Source organism: Zingiber officinale, chromosome 1A (assembly GCF_018446385.1).
Source record: "Zingiber officinale cultivar Zhangliang chromosome 1A, Zo_v1.1, whole genome shotgun sequence".
Classification (NCBI taxonomy): domain Eukaryota; kingdom Viridiplantae; phylum Streptophyta; class Magnoliopsida; order Zingiberales; family Zingiberaceae; genus Zingiber; species Zingiber officinale.
This window is the reverse complement of record NC_055987.1, coordinates 134291283-134314970: the sequence shown is the minus strand read 5'-3', so window position 1 is coordinate 134314970 and position 23688 is coordinate 134291283. Positions and strand designations below refer to the sequence as shown.

General features: G+C 42.8%; 1 long non-coding RNA gene across 1 annotated transcript; it reads left to right on the top strand.

Annotated features, from left to right (window-relative positions):
- Positions 1–2522: 2522 nt before the first annotated feature.
- LOC122010138 lies at positions 2523–5123 on the top strand. The gene is made up of 3 exons (XR_006119794.1): positions 2523–2886; positions 3056–3263; positions 4938–5123. It is a non-coding gene; the product is annotated as an uncharacterized LOC122010138 (long non-coding RNA).
- The last annotated feature ends 18565 nt before the right edge of the window (positions 5124–23688 follow it).

Here is a 23688-nt window from a genome sequence, read left to right as displayed (position 1 = left end):
GAATTATTATAAATTAAAAAAATAAGTTAAATAATTAAAGTCAACTCTAGCTAAATCTTGTTGATTAGAAGACTATGATAAAATACAAAATGAAAATGAAAGCTTGAAAAATGAAATAGAACATATTTGAAAAATTGTGCATGCTCAAATATTCAATATATTAGAAAATATAGTGGATTGAATTGGTACCTTAAATATCATAAGGGCCAAATTAGGAAAATTTCATAAAAATATATACTTAAGAAATTTTTAATTAACCTAGTAGGAAGGAACCTATATTGGGTTCCAAAATTATATTTGGATTGAATGTCTTTAAATTATAACTTTCAGAGTAAATTAAATATTAATTCCTTTAAGAGACTTTGTTTAGAAAGTAGTTGTTGTTCCAATATCTAAGAAGGCATAGTGCCTTGTTACAGCCTGGAAGCTAATTATTGAAATGAGTATTTAATTGACTAACTGTTAGGCATTTGAAAGTTATAAAAATACCTTAATTTTTAGTTAAAAATTAATTAAATATTTTTTAATTAATTCTTATCCTTTTAAAACCGTTAGAAATTTTTTCTAGTTTTATTATTTTTACTCTTAGACTTTTAAATGAACCTCATTTTTAATGCAATCAAAAGGGGGAGTAGGGAAGAACAGAACAAGTCTAGAGGGTGTTTGAAAAAAAAAATTTCTTTTTTGAATTTTTTTTCCTAAAATTTTTCTTACTTAAAAAAAAATTACCAAAATTTTCTTTTTCTTACTTGCATACTTGCAAAAATGAGAAATTTTTTAATTACCCTAACTTAACTTGGGTTTGATCACATCAAAAAGAGAGAGATTGTTGGTACCCCATGGTAGTTTTGATATGATCAACCAAGTCAGGTTAGGTCATGTTGGTATTTTAATCCTGTGTTTAAGTGTGCAGGAGCTTAGGAGCACAAGAAGTCAAGCAGAATATGCGACTAGTGAGAAGGACGACACAAGAGAGAGCCGACGGGCTCGGTGTGTCTGAGGGACGAGGTGCTGCGGAAGAGTACACCGGCGGATGAGAAGGATGCGCGCAACGGTCCGAGGGACGAGAAGCCAGAGCGGAAGCTTGCTCGAGGAGAAGGTCATAAATTGGGTTCAGGTGAGCCCTATTTCAATTTGCTGACATCACTCAGACCATCGAAATAGCAGGAGAGCTAAAGATGGTTGAAAATGCTGCTGGAGGCGCCTTCAAAGGGAGTTGAAGGCGCCTCCACGCCTTCACTATGGAAGGCGCCTTCCAAGGCTGGAAGGCACCTTCGATGAACATTACGAAGGCGCCTTTCAACCCTATGGAAGGTGTCTTCGACCAGGCTGATTTTAGTCGTTGCCAAAAGATAAAGCTTTATCATTTGGCACCTCACTGGAGGCGCCTTTCAACCCTATGGAAGGTGCCTTCAAGCCACAGATAAGATTTTTCAGGGGCTATAAAAAGACCCCTGGACCTAGGAAATAATACACAACTCCTGTATTCTTTTCCTAGTAATAGTCTGAGCAATTAACGAGTGTAAGAGGCTTCTCTATCTTCACCGAAGGAGATTTTTAGAGCTTTCATTTATCCTTGGATTAGCAACCACCTAGGTTGTAACCAAGTAAACCCTGTGCCTCTTCCTTCATTTTCTTATTATTTATTTTAATTATACTATTGCTTCTAATCTGAGTTGAGCGATCGAGAAAGGTGTTGTATTACTTTTTGACAGATAAAATCATCTCCCTCTTGCCAACCCTACCTATTCCAACACAGTCAACCATTGATCCACCTGAACTTTTCTTCTCGTGCCAAATGTCTAACCCTCCATGACCCACTTGGACTTTCAAATACAAGGTGCCCAATTAACTTTTGATCCACTTAGATTTTTTAATGTCTAGTTTCACTTACTAGGACTTTTCTCCACCTAGTTTCACTCACTGTGATTTTCCTACCTGGCTTCACTCACCAGGATTTTCTCACTATTTAGCTTCACTCACTATGACTTCCTAATTGTCTGGCTTCACTCATCAGGACTTTTTAATTGACTGACTTTACTCATTAGGACTTTTCAATTGTCTAACTTCACTCACTAGGACTTTTCAATTGTCTGACTTCACTCACCAAGTCTTTTCATCTGTCTGGCTTGACTCAGAAGGACTTTTCATCTACTTGACTTCACCCACCAGGTGTGAGATCTCGGAAAAATTTAAATAAATAAGGTTATTTGGGAAATAGCCTTATAGAATTTTTCAGGAATTTTTTAGAAATTTTCTGGGAATTTTTCGGAGCTCGTACGGAGGGTTTTGAGGGGATAAACTTTGGGCTCGGATAAAGCCTGTTTAGGATACTCGTTTAAGTGAGGAAATGTGTTAATATATAAATTCATTTCCTTTATTTCTTTTCTCCCCCAAACCCCATCGCCGATTCACCCGACTCTTCACCCAACCCGAACACCTTCTTCCCCGATCTCCCCAACTCCTCTCGACCTCTCTTTCTCTCGGACGAAGCACAGCCGGGGGTTCCAGTGATTGTCGACCTCGACGGAAACTAGTGGGGTCACCGGAGCTTGACGGTGCCGAGGAGCTGGATCTGATCAGGGGGTTCTGTCCGGCGGATTTGGAAGCCGATCTCCTCCTACGCGACCCTCTCCTTCCTCGATCTCTCTAGCCTTCGTCGCCGATCCTGAGGAACTCATCGCTGGATCTCGACGGTGCCAAGGAAGACCGGGCTGCCTTCGGCCGAAGGGTCTCTGCTCCGGTGGTGCTTGCGGCCGATCGCCGAAGGTGCGGCGGCTAGGGCACGGTGAAGGACCAGATCTTGCGTCGACTCCCAACCAATCGCCTACCGAAGCTTGGAGAGGTGCCCTAGTCCGGATCTGTATCACTCGATCGCCGGCGTGGGTAAGCCAGCCTTAACCGAAAGCCCCTCTTCTGAAATTGCCTCTTGATTCATCACTGGATCCTTGTTGATTCAAGGGTTTAGCTAGATTAGGGTTCTTCTTTGGATTTGAATCTTCTTGTGCTGGATTCTTCTCTGATCGAATTGGTCATCTTATTGTGGTTGGTTTAGGTTTTGGTTGGAGATGATGGGATCAATTGAGTTGCCGAGCAAAGGCTTGAAGGTTTATTGTGTGATCCATGATCTCCATTGATTGAACCCTTCTTGATCCGATCAGGAGGTGAGGTCTGTGCTTGCTGTGGAGTTTCTTTGGTTCCGGCAGCTACTCCATCGAGCAGAACACTTTGTTCCAGCATCAATAGGGGGCTGTGAGGTTAAGGTATGGTGTAGGATTTTTGATTGGGTAGTAGATCATCATGTAGTTTGGTTATTTTAGATGGTTATGCCTGTTGTGGATGAATTAGGGTTATGTTGATTGTGATTAGATTTAATTGCTTAGATTAAACTAATGGAATGATTAGGGTTAAGACAATTAACCCTAGTCAACTATTGGATTTAATCTAAGATTGGATTTCTAATCTAATTGGTGATTAGGGATTAGGTAACTAATCTTATTTAACCATTAGATTTAATTATGTAGATTGAGGTTGTGATTAGGGCTTTGCCCTAATTTAGGTTTAGGGATTTTATTTAGCTATTCATTTGGATTTAGCTAAATAAAATATATATATATTGTTTGATTGACACAGGACTCGGATTAGAGACAGGCGTCTCGACCTTGGATTGCTTGATTGTACCTTCTATTGGAGGCGGGTACCCTCTGACTTATCTTTTGATAATGTCTTATGATATGTGTAGCTTATATATATTTACTAGTGGCAGATAGTAGATTATTTTCTTCCCTTGGTCTTAGCTAGTTGATACCTATCACATGCTTCATCTGCTAGTTGCTTTACTTTAGGATTGGATACTGTTACCGCTTGCCATGTGTATATGTTCATAGAGATGTATATCTATAGTGCTCTACTCTACTGATTAGTTGCTGTACATGTGTGATACATGCTCTTGGATTCATGATACTTATATCCTTGTTATATGTGAGGTCTTTGGATTTATGCTGTTTTATATCATGGTTATATATATGCGTTTACCTTTTGGGCACACACATATACGGAGGAGGCTATGTTCAGGTATGACATACTGTAGCCGCATGCACCATATTGCATGATTGCATGCTGGGCGATTGACGACTCCATTATTGTTGAGCTCGTCGGCCGGCTACATGGACCCGCACACAACGTGTTCACTGCATGGGTAGTGGCACAGCACTCAGGGTGTGTAGGGTAGATTGCCCGGTAGTGCTCCGCTAGGACGCTCATGGGTAGCGTGACAGGAGCGTGGTAGCACACCGGGGTCCCTCCCCGTCACTGCGTACCGGGAGATGAGAGCGTTACGCTCCCTCACTATGTTTGAGGCAGGAGGATAGGTGTACTCCGACAGCATCCCGTCCACTCGGTCACTCATCAGGGGTAGTGACGGCAGAGTGCACGGTTGTCACAGCCCTACCCACTCGGTCTCACCATTGTGTGTGAGACGGCTGAGCATGGCAGTAGGGGTGACCAGGACATGTCATTTGCATCATATGCACAGATTGCATTATTTATGATTGATGCATTTTGGTGATTGCATATGATTGACATGCATACAGGTTATATGCTTTTGCTCTGACTATTTTTATCTGTGTATGCTCACAGTCATTCGCCCGAGCCTCGCAGGTGAGTACAGTTTATTTCAGTTATGCACTTTTTATATTCTTGCAGTATATTGTATTGCATGCTTATTGTTGGTTACTGCAGTTTATTTAGTCTTGCATACCTGTTATACTTAGGGGACTGTACTATATAGATTGTATGGTTAGAGAACTGTACTATTGATCATATGGTTTAGGAGACTGTACCTTAGGTTTTTACTGGTGGATATATATATTGCTGTACATGTCTATTGGTTTACCAGCTGAGTTCTTTGAACTCACCCCGTTGTTACTATTTTCCAGGTTGAGGCCGTCAGGAGAGATTCCAGTCGCTAGCCCCTTTGTCGCGAGGATTTTCTTTGTCGGATTTATTCTGCTTTTGCATCTTAAATACTTGTATTGTTGGTTGTATTGTGGACATTGAACATTCGGGTTTACTACTATTGTTTTCCGCTGCAGATATTTTCATTACTTCGTGGATTTGATTTTCTTCGATGTAGTGGAGTAGGATGTGTACATATATTTTCGAGATTTTATATCGTCTTTCCTTATTAAACTGCGTGGATTGATTATATGTTGAATTATGTGGAATGTTGATATAAACTGCGTGGCTTGTTCTTTTGTATTGTATTATTCCGGCCGTGTGTGGCCGAGGTATGGAGATATATGTATACTGAGCTTCATATTGTCCGTCGTACAGGGGAGATGCTGCCGAAATTTCTTCGGACAGGGACTACCTGGGGGCGTAACAATTTTTGGTATCAGAGCTAGGCTCCGATTTCGGATTTTTGTGTCCTGGAGTTTGTTAGCGTATTTGGATTTTCGGGATTTTATTTGATACCAATTTATTTGGTATCAGAGCGGGTTTACGGTATCTGCTCTTTGTGTATTGGATTCTTGAGTTTATCTGATACCAATTTATTTGGTATCAGAGCAAAGTTTTGCGATACCTACTTGTCGGGTTTCGGATTTACGATGCTTACTTTCGTGAGCCTTTCTCGGTATTTTCGGATTGTACGGATTTCCGTCGATTTTCTCGTTTCGGAATTCCGAGGCATTTTGACGAGGTTTTATTGGATCTATTTGGGGGCTATGCAGCGACAGGATATCTCCAGACGGCAAATAGGTAAATCAGGTAATTTTATAGTTTTCATACCTGTAGTGATTTCTGGATAACATTTTTACATATATGATACGTGTTCTAGTACTTAAACGTGGTCGCACATGTATGAGGGCGATCGATTCTCTAGAGACAGAGTCTCCAGAGAGTTCTGTTAGGGTTGAGCCTGTCCGTCAGGGATAGACTCCTCAGGGTATTGTGACCACGTTAGACTGTCAGATCCTGGCGGTTCCGACTTCAGAGGTACCTACCTCGCCTGTACCGCCAGTAGTACCTACAGGGTACTCGGCACCTTCTCTAGCCGTGCCTACTGCGTACTCGGTACCACCACAGAGGCAGACTCCTCAGGTCATTGTGGGTACGGGTGCTTATTAGACCCCGATAGCTCCGACTTCCGAGGTACCTACCTCGACTGTACCACCAGTGGTACCACCGTCGGCATATTCAGCACCTCCCCCAGCAGTAGTACCCGCAGTATACCCGGCAGCCCCTCTAGTCGCGCCTGCTACTACGTACTGGGTACCCCAGATACCTGCGCCGGTTACTGCACACCCGGCACCCGCACCAGCAGTACCGGTTACTCCTTATCCGGTACCGCCCACCGTACCTCCAGTCGCCCCTACTTATGCCTACTCAGCAGTTCCACCAGCAGTACCCATTCCAGGTTATACGACAGCACCAGTGGTACCTCTTCCGGCCTATCCCTCAGTACCACCTATAGGATCAGCTCCAGTGGCTCTACCTAGTTCCGCAGCGATCCCTACTGGTATAGTTGCGGCACGAGCACGGATCCCTGCCTTAGCCGAGTCGATGAAGAGTCGATTCACATTATTCCGCGGGGAGACTGATCCGAGCATAGCTCAGTCCTGGATTGAGACTATGGAGCGGACATTCTTTTATATGGCTTGCTCCGAGTGGGAGAAGGCCGAGCTAGCTGCTTACCACCTGCGAGATGGGGCAGAGATCTAGTGGGACACACAGCGCTCCATCATAGGCGATCAGCATATTACCTGGACGAGATTTAGGGAGGCATTCGAGAGTCAGTATTTTCCCCGAGCATATCAGCTGACTCTTCGGCAGGATTTTCTTTCTCTTCGGCAGAATAATCGCTCAGTGATGGAGTATAATGTCGAATTTAATCGGTTGGCCAGATTCTGTCCTGAGTTGGTTGGCGATGACAGATCTCGTATGCTTTAGTTTGTCCCGGGATTGGACGGGCATCTTCAGCTGAAGATGTCTGGTTTTGGTTGTTCATCATACACCGAGACACTGGATAGAGCTCTCATGATTGAGTCTGCTCATCAGAGAGTAAATGCGGACAAGAAAAGGAAGCAGACTGATCGGACTTCCGGACAAACCCAGCAGCCACAGATTTCGGGACAACAGCAGAGCAGTCGCACTCAGATAGGTCAGGGTACTTCTGGGTCAACTGGACGACCCCGGAAGTCAAGACGATCTTCATCTGGACGTTCCCGGTCTTCTAAGCAGAACCGGAAACAACCCACCGGTGACACTGCACCCGATGCGGATCCCGAGATCACATCACCTGTGCATGCACCTTGGGACAGTCAGTTTGCTATTATTGCAAACTGCCTGGGCACTTGAGTCGAAACTATTCGCTGAAGGCTCAGCAGGTAGCGTCCGGAGTTTCTGTTCCGAGAGGACAGTTTAGTCAGTCCAGGAGATCCGCAGTTTCTTGGGCTTGGTTGGATATTACCGACGATTCGTTGAGGGTTTCTCCAGCATTGTTATGTCGTTGACACGTCTGACCCGGAAAGGCGTGAAGTTCACGTGGTCAGAGGCTTGTGAGACCAGCTTCCAGGAGCTGAAGCGGAGATTAGTATCAGCACCAGTTTTGGTTTTACCTTCTGGTGATGACGGATTCATACTTTACACAGACGCATCTCTTGGGCGCTGTTTTGATGCAGCACGGTAGGGTAGTCTCCTATGCTTCTCGTCAGTTGAAGGAGCTTGAGAAGAACTACCCAGTACATGATTTAGAGCTAGCCGCTATTATCTTTGCTTTGAAGATTTGGCGACATCATCTTTATGGTATTACTTTTGAGATTCTTACTGATCATAAGAGTCTCAAATATATTTTCACCCAGAAGGAACTCAATCTCCGACAGAGGAGATGGATGGAGTTCCTGAAGGATTATGATTGTACTATTAGCTACCATCCGGGTAAAGCTAATGTGGTTGCTGATGCACTGAGCAGGAAGTCCAGAGGGACTTTAGCTTGTCATCGAGTTACAGTCATGGACTTGATTCAGGGATTCGCCGAGTTGGGCCTTGAGGAGCAGGGACGGACAGAGCAAGGTATTCTTGTTACCATGGTTGCTCAGTCGTCGATCAGGATGAGGATTCGAGAGGCCCAGGCCGGAGATCAGCATTTACAGTTCATTAGCAGCCAGATAGCTTCCGGACAGTAGACCGAGTTTACACGAGATGACGAAGGTATTGTTTATTTCCGAGGCAGATTATGTGTACCTCAGTCTCACCCGGTCATGGAGGAGTTACTTCAGGAGGCTCATCGTTCTTGATTTACTATCCACCCAGGTGGGACTCGTATGTATCGCGGTTTGAGACGTTCCTATTGATGGAACGGCATGAAGAAAGACATCGTAGATTTTGTAGCTAGATGTCTTGTTTGTCAGCAGGTGAAGGCTGAGCACCAGAGACCTGCTGGTCTACTTCAGAGGATCCCTATTCCAGAGTGGAAGTGGGAGCATATCACTATGGATTTTGTGGTAGGATTGCCTAGGACTCGACGAGGTCATGATGCGATTTGGGTAATCGTTGACCGATTAACCAAATCCGCACACTTTTTAGCGATCCGGAAGACTGATTCTCTGGATCGATTAGCTGAGTTGTACTGTCGAGAGATTATCAGATTGCATGGAGTTCCGTTGAGCATTATATCTGATAGAGACCCACATTTCACGTCCCGATTCTGGCAGAGTCTGCAGCAGGCCTTGGGCACACAGCTTCGTTTCAGTACGGCATTCCATCCGCAGACAGATGGGCAGTCAGAGCGGACTATTCAGATATTGGAGGACTTGCTGAGATCTTGTGTCATGGACTTCGGAGGCAGTTGGGAGGACCACCTGCCATTAGTGGAGTTCGCCTACAACAACAGCTATCATTCGGCTATCCAGATGGCACCGTTTGAGGCGTTGTATGGTAGGCCTTGTCGGACACCCATCCTCTGGGAAGAGGTTGGGGAGGCCCAGCTGATAGGACCTCAGAGAGCTCAGCAGGATGCAGAGTTGGTTCGCACTATCAGACGGAGGATGTCAGAGGCCCAGGACCGTCAGAAGAGTTATGCTGATCAGAGACGGAGACCCCTGGAGTTCTCCATTGGTGATCACGCATTTCTTAGAGTTTCACCCACGAAAGGGGTGAAGAGATTTGGTCTCCGAGGTAAGCTAGCTTCCCGATATATTGGACCATTCCAGATCTTGGAGAGGATTGGAGCAGTAGCTTACCGTCTGGCGCTACCACCATCTCTAGCTGGCATTCATGATGTATTCCATGTGTCTATGCTGAGGAGATACGTATCCGATCCGGCACATGTTCTGTCAGATATATTTGTTCCTATTCAGCCTGATGTTACTTACGAGGAGGTTCCGGTGCGGATTCTGGACCACAGGGAGCGTCAGCTACGGAACAAGACTGTCCGACTGGTTAAAGTCGGATGGCAGCATCATTCTGACGAGGAGGCTACATGGGAGCTGGAGGATACGATCCGAGCTCGATACCCCCATCTTTTGACTTGAGGTATGTGGGTTAGCGTTTCTTTCGGCATTTATACTGTTTGGTTATATTTTAGTGTTTGCTGTTAGTTATAGCGAAATTTGGGGACCAAATTTTTATTAGTAGGGGAGGATGTGAGATCTCGGAAAAATTTAAATAAATAAGGTTATTTGGGAAATAGCCTTATAGAATTTTTCAGGAATTTTTAGAAATTTTCTGGGAATTTTTCGGAGCTCGTACGGAGGGTTTTGAGGGGATAAACTTTGGGCTCGGATAAAGCCTGTTTAGGATACTCGTTTAAGTGAGGAAATGTGTTAATATATAAATTCATTTCCTTTATTTCTTTTCTCCCCCAAACCCCATCGCCGATTCACCCGACTCTTCACCCAACCCGAACACCTTCTTCCCCGATCTCCCCAACTCCTCTCGACCTCTCTTTCTCTCGGACGAAGCACAGCCGGGGGTTCCAGTGATTGTCGACCTCGACGGAAACTAGTGGGGTCACCGGAGCTTGACGGTGCCGAGGAGCTGGATCTGATCAGGGGGTTCTGTCCGGCGGATTTGGAAGCCGATCTCCTCCTACGCGACCCTCTCCTTCCTCGATCTCTCTAGCCTTCGTCGCCGATCCTGAGGAACTCATCGCTGGATCTCGACGGTGCCAAGGAAGACCGGGCTGCCTTCGGCCGAAGGGTCTCTGCTCCGGTGGTGCTTGCGGCCGATCGCCGAAGGTGCGGCGGCTAGGGCACGGTGAAGGACCAGATCTTGCGTCGACTCCCAACCAATCGCCTACCGAAGCTTGGAGAGGTGCCCTAGTCCGGATCTGTATCACTCGATCGCCGGCGTGGGTAAGCCAGCCTTAACCGAAAGCCCCTCTTCTGAAATTGCCTCTTGATTCATCACTGGATCCTTGTTGATTCAAGGGTTTAGCTAGATTAGGGTTCTTCTTTTGGATTTGAATCTTCTTGTGCTGGATTCTTCTCTGATCGAATTGGTCATCTTATTGTGGTTGGTTTAGGTTTTGGTTGGAGATGATGGGATCAATTGAGTTGCCGAGCAAAGGCTTGAAGGTTTATTGTGTGATCCATGATCTCCATTGATTGAACCCTTCTTGATCCGATCAGGAGGTGAGGTCTGTGCTTGCTGTGGAGTTTCTTTGGTTCCGGCAGCTACTCCATCGAGCAGAACACTTTGTTCCAGCATCAATAGGGGGCTGTGAGGTTAAGGTATGGTGTAGGATTTTTGATTGGGTAGTAGATCATCATGTAGTTTGGTTATTTTAGATGGTTATGCCTGTTGTGGATGAATTAGGGTTATGTTGATTGTGATTAGATTTAATTGCTTAGATTAAACTAATGGAATGATTAGGGTTAAGACAATTAACCCTAGTCAACTATTGGATTTAATCTAAGATTGGATTTCTAATCTAATTGGTGATTAGGGATTAGGTAACTAATCTTATTTAACCATTAGATTTAATTATGTAGATTGAGGTTGTGATTAGGGCTTTGCCCTAATTTAGGTTTAGGGATTTTATTTAGCTATTCATTTGGATTTAGCTAAATAAAATATATATATATTGTTTGATTGACACAGGACTCGGATTAGAGACAGGCGTCTCGACCTTGGATTGCTTGATTGTACCTTCTATTGGAGGCGGGTACCCTCTGACTTATCTTTTGATAATGTCTTATGATATGTGTAGCTTATATATATTTACTAGTGGCAGATAGTAGATTATTTTCTTCCCTTGGTCTTAGCTAGTTGATACCTATCACATGCTTCATCTGCTAGTTGCTTTACTTTAGGATTGGATACTGTTACCGCTTGCCATGTGTATATGTTCATAGAGATGTATATCTATAGTGCTCTACTCTACTGATTAGTTGTTGTACATGTGTGATACATGCTCTTGGATTCATGATACTTATATCCTTGTTATATGTGAGGTCTTTGGATTTATGCTGTTTTATATCATGGTTATATATATGCGTTTACCTTTTGGGCACACACATATACGGAGGAGGCTATGTTCAGGTATGACATACTGTAGCCGCATGCACCATATTGCATGATTGCACGCTGGGCGATTGACGACTCCATTATTGTTGAGCTCGTCGGCCGGCTACATGGACCCGCACACAACGTGTTCATCGTATGGGTAGTGGCACAGACTCGTGGTGTGTAGGGTAGATTGCCGTAGTGCTCCGCCAGGACGCCATGGGTAGCGTGACAGAGCGTGGTAGCACACCGGGTCCCTCCCCATCAGCGTATCGGGAGATGAGAGCGTTACGCCCTCATTATGTTTGAGGCGGAGGATAGGTGTACTGACAAAGATCCCGTCCACTCGGCCACCATCGTGGGTAGTGACGGCAGAGTGCACGGTTGTCACTGTCCCCACTCGGTCTCACCATTGTGTGAGACGACTGACATGGTAGGGGTGACCAGGACATGTCATTTGCATCATATGCATGATTGCATTATTTATGATTGATGCATTTTGGTGATTGCATATGATTGACATGCATCTAGGAGACATTATGTATTTAGTCTGACGATCCTGCATCTGTAGCCTCGCAGGTAAGTACAATTTATTTCAGTTATGCACTTTTTATATTCTTGCAGTATATTGTATTGCATGCTTATTGTTGGTTACTGCAGTTTATTTAGTCTTGCATACCTGTTATACTTAGGAGACTGTACTATATAGATTGTATGGTTAGAGAACTGTACTATTGATCATATGGTTTAGGAGACTGTACCTTAGGTTTTTACTGGTGGATATATATTGCTGTACATGTCTATTGGTTTACCAGCTGAGTTCTTTGAACTCACCCCGTTGTTACTATTTTTCAAGTTGAGGCCGTCAGGAGAGATTCCAATCGCTAGCCCCTTTGTCGCGAGGATTTTCTTTGTCGGATTTATTCTGCTTTTGCATCTTAAATACTTGTATTGTGGGTTGTATTGTGGACATTGAACATTCGGGTTTACTACTATTGTTTTCCGCTGCAGATATTTTCATTACTTCGTGGATTTGATTTTCTTCGATGTAGTGGAGTAGGATGTGTACATATATTTTCGAGATTTTATATCGTCTTTCCTTATTAAACTGCGTGAATTGATTATATGTTGAATTATGTGGAATGTTGATATAAACTGCGTGGCTTGTTCTTTTGTATTGTATTATTCCGGCCGTGTGTGGCCGAGGTATGGAGATATATGTATACTGAGCTTCATATTGTCCGTCGTACAGGGGAGATGCTGCCGAAATTTCTTCGGACAGGGACTACCTGGGGGCGTGACACCAGGACTTTCCATCTGTCTGGTTTTACACACTAGGACTTTCCATCTGTCTGGTTTTACTCACTAGAACTTTTTTTACTACCCGACTTCACTTACTGAGACTTCTCATACCAAGTGTTCGGTCCTCCATGACCCACTTGGTTTTTCATCTTCTGCCAACTATCTTGTTGGTCTTTCCCTTGTCCAACATCTAGTTAGGACTTTTTCAGTCAAGTATCCAATCAAATTTAACCTACTTGACTATTCTCTCATATCAAATTGGTCAACCTTTGACTAATGGAGAATTGCACCAATAATTTTCTAAATAGATAATTGCACATGTAATCTCCATATATTGTCAAACATCAAAAATCAAGCTTGAGTCAAACTGGTCAACTTTGACCCAGAGACAATTGCATCAACAAGCTTATATTCCTTTGGTCGGCCTGCCTAACTTCAGGGTCTCAACTCCACACTCCACTCAACTAGAAGCTCCCCTGACTCCTCAAATATGAACAAACATTAAGATTGACCTTTTACAATATGCTCGACTCTTGGGGTTCATCTCCCCTAACTCAATGCTCCGCCCAGTCAAGTCAGCTTGCTCAACTCCTGCCATTCATTCATCCGATTTTAGGGCTTAGCCCCCCCCCCCCCCTACCTACACACACACACACACTACTCTTCTTTGCTCGATTCTTCCAACCCGACTTGACCCCTCTTAGTGGGTTAGGTCTCTAAGGCCCAGTGGGTTTTATATTTTGTGGGTTAGCACCATAATTGGTATAGCACATGGGACAACACATGGGTTGTTAGGGCACGTGGGATAGTATAATTATACTAATACATGATATGGGCGATGTGATTGTTTGATACAACGGAGATACAGCAATACGATGTTTTTTCTTACTATGATATGATGTCTAATCAATGAAGAGAGAATGTTACTTTAGTAGTATTATAAAAAGAGTCTACCTTTGCACACACAAGTGTGCAAACATACGCATGCACACTCATATTTTTCCACTACTTTTCATCTTTTCCGTTTTCTCCATTAGAGGCTAACTTGAGTGTCAGAGTAGCTGAGCATTCCTTCTAATGCTCTGTTTCCTTCCACTCTTTCGACAGTCTTGTAGGCATTGTTGATATGATGTCTTCTTCCACCTTCGGCTCCCTTCTCTGATTCCTTCCTTGAAGTCCGGCGATCTTGTTAACATAGAAGTCAACTCACTGATTGTTCATTCGTCAATGATTTCAATCAGGAATAGGTTGCAGATGTTAGGGCATTTTGAGAGCTAGAGGGAGTGAATGACTTCGTTAGCTTATTCGATGATGATTTGCAGCGAATACTCAAAGTGAAGACTCCACAATGCTAACACCTCTGATTTACTTGGTCTCCACCTCCCTAAGATAACTAATTCAAAGATCCACATGGTGTATATTACTCCACTATGAACACACTTCTTCTCGAAATATCCGGAGGTAGAGAAACTTAGTACAATCTCGAACATGAGAAATACAACAAGAATATAAGTAAAAATGAAAGTAAATACTTTACAATGAGATCTTGCTTAGCTTGCTATCTTGTTGTTTGGAAATACCTCTTGATCGATTAGAAATGTAGCACTTCTTCCTCAACGTTGTTGGGACACTTTGGAGCTAGAGGGGGGAGGGGGGATGGGTGAATAACTTGTCTCACTCGCTAGCTCACTTCGTTGATGTTGATTTTGCAACAGATAAACTCAAAGTAAGCTCTCAATGCTAACAAGTAGGATTTACTTGGTATCCACCTCAAGATGAGGTGACTAATCCAAGGATCTATGTCAAGCATACTCTCCGCTATGAAAACAACTCCTTCTCAGAACAACTGGAGGTAAAGAAACCTGGTACAATCTCCTCACAACAAGATGTACTCAAACAAGAAGAAAATACACAAGTGTATAAACTAAAAACCTTCTCTTACTTGATCTTGTTGATGTAGATCGCCTCTTGAACCTTAGAAGTATAGCAGCACTTGTCCCTAAGAGCTTCTAAGAACTAGAGGAGAGTGGCTGAGAAAATCGTGTGAAGATCGGGAAGAAGACTTTGTGTAAGTGCTGCCTCATTTGAACTCACTGTCGCCTTTATAGTTCGCGATTTAGGGCTCCCAATCAATTGGGCCTCCTCCCAATCGATTGCCACGTTAGATCCTAGTGATCCCATCCATCCAAAACCTGCATCTTGCGCAATGATCATTTCCCAATTGATTGACAAATCGATTAGGGAGGCTTGAATCGATCGACCGATCGATTTAGAACACCTCTGTACTCTCTCTGGAAAAAGCCCTGAATCGATTGACCAATCGATTCAAGCTTCCTCACATTCTTGCGAGAAATCCAGCTCCAATCAATCAGTTGATCGATTTGGAACCTTTCTATGTTCACAAGAAGGTCTCCCCAATCGATCGACTAATCGATTGGGTTGTTTTCAATCGCAGCACACTCCCAATCGATTGGCTGATCGATTATGCTCTGGTTTAATCGATCACCAGATCGATTGACCAACCTTAACTTACCTAACTCAAGTCTAGGGTTCTTAAACCCAACACCCATCAACCTTGACTTGTTGGGACTCTTCATTGTCTAGCATCCAGTCAACCTTGATCTGCTGAGACTTCTTCACCAAGTGTCCGGTCAATCCCTTGACCCACTAGGACTTTTTTCCTTGTGCCAAGTATCTGGTCGATCATTTGACCTGTTGGTGCGGGAAGCATCCGACGATCGAACCTTAGTTTTGATAATGGCAAAGGGATTCAAAGTTAAGTTTAATTGTTATCTAATGTGTATGACTGAGTGTTTCAGGAAAGTCCTAGCTGCAGTTAGGCAAGGTGAAAACCTTAGGGGGTGGTAACCCTAGGTCCTAGGGGGTGGTAACCCTAGGTGGAGAAAAGTCCTAGCTGCGGTTTGACAAAAGGAAAACCCTAGGGGGCGGTAACTCTAGGTCATAGGGGGTGGTAACCCTATGCGGGAAGTCTTGGTGGGTCAGTGTTTCGGACAAAAATCCTAGGGGTTGGTAACCCTAGGTTAAAATCCTGGTGTCGCGAACCGGGTAGAAGTCTGGATGGGTCAAGGACCGAACATCCAGCATGAAGACCGGAAGCATCGGACGCTGAGCAAAAGTCCAGTCGATCTGGAGGATCGAACTGGCAAAAGGTAAAATTTCCTGAGTGGAGTAGGTGAGGACGCGTTCTCCGTAGAGGGAACAGTAGGCGTCGGGTCGACCTAGGGTTTCTGGTCGGAAACCCGAAGTCAGACCCCGACAGTCCGAAGGCTGTCAATTCATTTGTTTATATATTATCGTTTGTGTTCTAACTCTGTTTTACAGGAAACTAATATTTTAATGCAGGGTTAGATATGACCGGGATCGGTCGACCGAACCTCGGGATCGGTCGACCGAACCTCCAAGCTACCAGACCAGATCGCCAGAAGTTGGACAAGGTTCGACTAGGGATCGGTCGACCGAACCTCGAGATAGGTCGACCGAACCTGGGATAGATATCGACTGGATCAAGCCGAGGTGTGTGGGTCAGAGGAGACTGATTGGTGTACCGAACCTTGGGATCGGTCGATCGATCCCAGGGATAAAGTTTGACCAGATTGAAGCGGAGCGACGGATGGACGGATCAGATGCGGTGGAGATCATCTGATCGGTCGACCGAACGTGAGGATCGGTCGACCGATCCGCTTCGGGTCAAATCTGATCCCGAGACTTGGGGATCTGGATCAGACCTTGCAGAGCTATAAAATGAGGCCTCGAGGTTCAGCTCAGAACATCGAATTCCGAACAGAAGTCTTGTGCTCTCGTGTGCTCCGTACGCTTCAACAACGCTCTGCTGCAACAACGAACTGAACCTCAAACGCTCTTCTACTTTCTTGTTCGTTGGCAAAACTTTCTTATTTGCACTTAACTATAATTGCTTCTAGCTTGTAATAGTTCGAATTTATAGTTGCTGCCCACCGAAAGCGGTCAAGGACCGCGAGCCTTCGAGTAGGAGTCGAGATAGGCTCCGAACGAAGTAAAACACTCGTGTCTTGTGTGTTTGCATTTACTTTCCGCTGCATTTCTAATCTGTGTTTTAAATTGCTAAAAATAGCCACGAGCGCTATTCACCCCCCCTCTAGCGCTTTCGATCCATCAATTGGTATCATAGAGGGGTCATTTTGAATCGGTGCAACCACTATTAAAAATAATTTGTCGTGGTATTTTCAGTTTTTTTTCGGAGTCAATTAGAATTTGGCTTTATAGCTATATTCTAATTATTTTCTCGATTCGGCTTTCTGCTCGAGGTTGGTGCAACACCACCCGAGTTCGTGGTCTATTTTTTTATACCGCACTACTAAGCCAGGACCAAGTCCTGGAACTTCCTTGTTGTTTATTTTTTTAGTTAATCTAAAATGGCCCTTCAAGAAGGCTATAGTACAGCCCATCCCCCGCTATTCACCGGAGACGACTTCGGGTATTGGAAGGGTCGGATGGAGGCGTATCTCCAGACTCATTTTGAAGTCTGAATGATTGTCAAAACCGGATTCCAACTACCAATTGATAGCGCCGGCAAACCACTACCATACGAGGACTGGGACACATCTCTGATTAAGAAGGTGGAAGCAAATGCCAAGGCAACCTGCACCCTCCAGTGTGGCCTATCAAAAGAAGAACTCAACCGCGTCGGCCCCTTCAATAGTGCCAAGGAGTTGTGGGAGAAGCTCGTTGAACTTCACGAAGGAACGTCTGACACTAAAGTAAGTAAAAGAGACCTAATCTTTAATAAATTGTTTAATATCAGACTGCAGGAAGGTGAGACAGCTGCCCAACTCCATGCCCGGATTCAAGATCTGCTCAACGGTCTTCATGCAATTGGACAGAAGGTAGATAACCGGGACATAATAAGGTACACACTCAGCGCTTTTCCAAGGAACACCTTGTGGACATCCATGGTTGATGCTTACAAGGTCTCTAAGGACCTCTCTTCAATCAAATTAGATGAACTTTTTTCAGAATTAGAATTGCATGAACAGACTAATGCATGTCCGGTCGAGAAAGGTGTTGCTTTGGTTGCAGGTACCAGCAGAACACGTGAATCAATGTCGAGGCGCAAAACTAAGCCCAAGTCCAAAGACGAATCAGACATAGAGGACGAAGACGAAGTTATTTCCGAACTGGTAAAGCTCGTGCAGAAAATATGCAAGTAAAAAAGGACAACTCAAATGGACCCGAAGGACAGATCTGGAGTCACCTGCTACGGATGTAACCAGAAGGGGCACTACAAGCCGGATTGTCCAAACAAAAAGAAACGCAAAAAGAAAGCATTAAAAGCAACCTGGTTAGAGTCCTCAGATGAATCCGAGTCCGACGAAGAAGAACCGACAAGCTTCCTCGCGTTGCCAGTACAAGTAGATATTGATGAAACCGAGTCCGAATTCGAGTCCGAAATCGAGAGCGAGTCGGAAACTGAGTCCGAGCGAAGCCATGGATCCGCATCCGTTTCTAAAGGACCGAACCCCACTGTAAGTGCTTTAATGTCTAGTATTGACTTAGATGACTCAGAAAATTTAATTCCGTACTTGCTTAAAAAGTTGGCTAAATCCAACATCCGGGTTAAGTCGCTCCAAAAGGAGGTAGCAGCCCTTAAGGGAGCAACTGACTCGAGTTCCTTAACTGAGTCAGTTCAAATTGGAAGTTCAACTCAAGTCCAACAACTTGAGAAAGAAAATTCCAATTTAAAAACTCAAATTAAAGAACTCAAGGACACGTTGGAACGGTTCACCTTGGGTTCCAAGAATTTGGATTTAATTCTTGGAAAACAGCGAGCCGTTTACAACAAATCCGGACTTGGATTTAAGACCAAAACAAAGTTTAAATCATACTTGTCGTTAGTAAATAGAGATAATAGAAACATAATTCAAGCATGGGTCCCCAAGTCAAACTTGGTTAATCAAGTTGGACCTGGTCACTAGGATCAGATCCATTTCCTTGATAGACCATATCGAGGCTATGATCCAGGGGGAGCAAATAGAAAAATTATCTCAATAAATAGATAAAATGCTTGTTTATTTTTTTTCCTTACAATATACATGCTTAGACTAGGATAGCTTAAGGATCTAGGCATAATTTACACTTGCCAGTTAAATCTAGAAGTTTCAAAAAGGAAATTAAATATATATTTCTTTGAGCGATTCTGTCTAGGAAAGGGTGGATGATCTCATACCCAAGAAGGCCTAGAGCCTCGCCCTGACCTGGGAATCAATCTTTGAAATACTTATTTAATTGACTAATTGGAAAACCTATTTTTAACTCAAATGTAAATTAATCCTTAAAAACTATTTAAATCAAAGATAACCATCTCACAAACATACGTAAGATTACGTGTTTGATAACTTAGAATCGGGTGAGATGGATCTAAGTTAAACTTAGTCTTAAATAAATTCAATTTAATCAAATAAAACGACTTAATTAAATCTAATGAATAAATGTATTTCAAAATTATTTTAAAAATTATTTGAAAATCATTTTAAAAATCCTTTGAAAAATTATTTCAAAATTACTTTAAAAATTATTTGAAAATCAATTTAAATCCTTTGAAAAATTATTTCAAAATTACATTAAAAATTATTTGAAAATCATTTTAAATCCTTTGAAAAATTATTTCAAAATTACTTTAAAAATTATTTGAAAATCAATTTAAATCCTTTGAAAAATTATTTCAAAATTACTTTAAAAATTATTTGAAAATGAATTTAAATCCTTTGAAAAATTATTTCAAAATTACTTTAAAAATTATTTGAAAATAAATTTAAATCCTTTGAAAAATTATTTCAAAATTACTTTAAAAATTATTTGAAAATCAATTTAAATCCTTTGAAAAATTATTTCAAAATTACTTTAAAAATTATTTGAAAATCATTTTAAATCCTTTGAAAAATTATTTCAAAATTACTTTAAAAATTATTTGAAAATCATTTCAAAATCCTTTGAAAAATTATTCAAAATTGTTTTAAAATCCTTTGAAAATCAATTTCAAAATCTTTGAAAAATTTATTCAAAATTATTTTAAAATTATTCATTTCTTATACTTAGAATTTAGAAGAAAGTTTGTTAAAAATTTTAAAAGAAACACTTAAACTTTAATGAAAAGCTAAGTGTTCACTTCAGTACTCATTTTTCTCCTCTTTATTTTGATATATGGCACAGGGGGAGAGTATAAGGAAATTCAAAGATAAGGAAATTCAAAGGAAACCAAAAGATATCAAAAATTCAAAACTAAATCAGCTTAAGAGGGAGCTTCCATTAAGGGGGAGCTTCAATGTGCTTAGATTTTATTTACCTTTATTGCATTTTTTTGTGTTTTTCACTTAACTTTGAATTTCGGTTGTCATAATAAAAAAGGGGGAGATTGTTGGTGCGGGAAGCATCCGACGATCGAACCTTAGTTTTGATAATGACAAAGGGATTCAAAGTTAAGTTTAATTGTTATCTAATGTGTATGACTAAGTGTTTCAGGAAAGTCCTAGCCGCGGTTAGGCAAGGTGAAAACCCTAGGGGGTGGTAACCCTAGGTGGAGAAAAGTCCTAGCTGCGGTTAGGCAAAAGGAAAGCCCTAGGGGGCGATAACCCTAGATCATAGGGGGTGGTAACCCTATGCGGGAAGTCTTGGCGGGTCGGTGTTTCGAGCAAAAATCCTAGGGGTTGGTAACCCTAGGTTAAAATCCTGGTGTCGCGAACCGGGTAGAAGTCTAGATGGGTCGAGGACCGAACATCCAACATGAAGACCGGAAGCATCGGACGCTGAGCAAAAGTCCAGTCGATCTGGAGGATCGAACTGGCAAAAGGTAAAATCTCCTGAGTGGAGTAGGTGAGGACGCGTTCTCCGTAGAGGGAATAGTAGGCGTCGGGTCGACCTAGGGTTTCCGGTCGGAAACCCGAAGTCAGACCCGGACAGTCCGAAGGCTGTCAATTCATTTGTTTATATATTATCATTTGTGTTCTAACTCTGTTTTGCAGGAAACTAATATTTTAATGCAGGGTTAGATGTGACCGGGATCAGTCAACCGAACCTCGGGATCGGTCGACCGAACCTCCAAGCTACCAGACCAGATCGCCAGAAGTTGGACAAGGTTCGACCAGGGATCGGTCGACCGAACCTCGGGAAAGGTCGACCGAACCTGGGATAGATATCAACTGGATCAAGCCGAGGTGTGCGGGTCAGAGGAGACTGATCGGTCAACTGAACCTTGGGATCGGTCTACCGATCCCAGGAATAAAGTTTGACCAGATCGAAGCAGAGCAACGGATGGATGGATCAGATGCGGTGGAGATCATCTGATCGGTCGACCGAACGTGAGGATCGGTCGACCGATCCGCTTCAAGTCAAATCTGATCCCGAGACTTGGGGATCTGGATCAAACCTTGCAGAGCTATAAAATGAGGCCTCGAGGTGCAGCTCAGAACATCGAATTCCGAACAGAAGTCTTGTGCTCTCGTGTGCTCCGTACGCTTCAACAACGCTCTGCTGCAACAACGAACTGAACCTCAAACGCTCTTCTACTTTCTTGTTCGTTGGTAAAACTTTCTTATTTGCACTTAACTGTAATTGCTTCTAGCTTGTAATAGTTCGAATTTATAGTTGTTGCCCACCAAAAGCGGTCAAGGACCGCGGGCATTCGAGTAGGAGTCGAGATAGGCTCCGAACGAAGTAAAACACTCGTGTCTTGTGTGTTTGCATTTACTTTCCGCTGCATTTCTAATCTGTGTTTTAAATCGCTAAAAATAGCCACGAGCGCTATTCCCCCCCCCCCCCCCCCTCTAGCGCTTTCGATCCATCATGACCTACTTAGACTTCCAATCACTAGATATCCGGTCATCCTTGACCCACCTGGATTTCTATTGCCTAGCTTCACTCACCAGGATATTCTCACTGCTTAGTTTCACTCACTAGGGCTTTTACCTGGCTTCACTCACCAGGATTTCCATCTGCCTAGTTTCACTCACTAGGTCTTTCACCTGATTTTTTTCACTATCTGACTTCACTTACCAGGAGTTTCATTCTGCCTGGCTTCACTCACCAGGGCTTTTACCTAGTTTCACTCACTAGGATTTTCTTTCTGCCTGACTTCACTCACCAGGACTTTCAACACCAAATGTCTGGTCAACAATGACCCACTTGGATTTCCCTCTTCTGCCAACCTTCCCATTAGACTTATCATTGCCTAACCTCCAATTAAGACTTTCCAAGTCAAGTATCCGGTCAATCTTAACCTACTTGACTCTTCTTCTTGTCAACCTGGTCAACTATTAACCAGTGGGGAATTGTTCCAACAATTTCTCCAAACGGATAATTGCACCTGCAATCTCCAAATATTATCAAACATCAAAACCCAAATCAAAACTCAAGCTTGAGCCAATTCAAGCTTAGTCAACTTGGTCAACCTTAACCTAGGGAATATTGCACCAACAAACGTCTTAAGAATTGGTTGAAAAAAGTTGGCTTCAATCCTTCATGAAACCCCTTTATATCGCATTGATTTAGATTCCCAATCAATTATCACATTAAATCAGATTGAAGCTAGCCGTCTAAACCTCTTAATGGTTTTTTTTTCCTTTTCCCAATTGATTAAGCCCTGTAGGAATCGATTGAACATCTTCCAATCGATCAACTGATCGATTAAGAAACTTCTATTCATGAAGAAGCTCCTTTTCCAAATAATTACCCAATCGATCTCAGAAGTTACTATTCATTCGTTATTTCTCTCAATTGATTGAAGATGCTCTTGATCGATTACCTAATAAATCCATAACCCTTTTGTTTCACAAAAAACTTCGCTCAATCGATTACCCAATCAATCCAGAACCCTTCTATTTTGCAAGGAAAGATCCCAGTCTGATCGATTAGCTTTGGACTAATTGATTACCCTAATCAATTGCCTAGCCTAATCCACTAAACCTGGTTTTAGGGTTCCTTTGCCCAACTCGAAGCTTTCCATGACTTGTTGGAACTTTTTTTTGTCTAGCATACAGTCAACCTTGACCTGCTAGAACTTTTTTACCAAGTGTGTGGTCAACCTTCGACCAACTTGGACTTTCCCTTGCCTAGTTCCCAACTAGGGCTTCTCTTGTGCCAAGTGTTTAGTTCTCAACTAATTCACCTTAGACTTAACCTAGTTCCGAACTAGGTTTGCCTAGTCTCACTAGGACTTCACTTGTACCAATTGTTTAGCTCCCAGCTAATGCAGCTTGGACTTAACCTAGTTCCCAATTAAGTTTCCCTAGTCCTACTAGGAGTTCTCTTGTGCCAAGTGTTTAGCTCCTAGCTAACCCATATTGGACTTAACCTAGTTTAACTAGGTTTGCCTAGACGCACTAGAACTTCAAGTGTTTAGTTCCCAACTAACCCACTTTAGACTTAACTAGTTCCCAACTAGGTTTGCCTAGTCCCACTAGGACTTCCTTTGTGCCAAGTGTTTAGCTCTCAACTAACCCACCTTGGACTTAACCTAGTTCCTAACTAGGTTTGCCTAGTTCCACTAGAACTTTCATTTGCATCACCTCCAGTTAGGACTTCTTGTTTGCCTAACTTTCAGTTAGAAATTTGCTAGTCAAGTTTCTGATCAACCTTGGCCTACTTGACTTCTCATTCACACATATTATTCAAATATCGAAACTCAAGCTCGAGCTAACTCGAGCTTAGTCAACTTAGTCAACCTTAACCCAAAGAAGATTGTACCAATAATCTTCTCCTTTTTTATATTTGACAATATGTTTAAATTAGGCTAACTCATTAGCCCAACTTCTAGCCCAACTTCTATCTTCATCTCATACCAAAGTATTCACGAGGGTTTCTAACTTAAACCCCACATTTAGCCCTCTT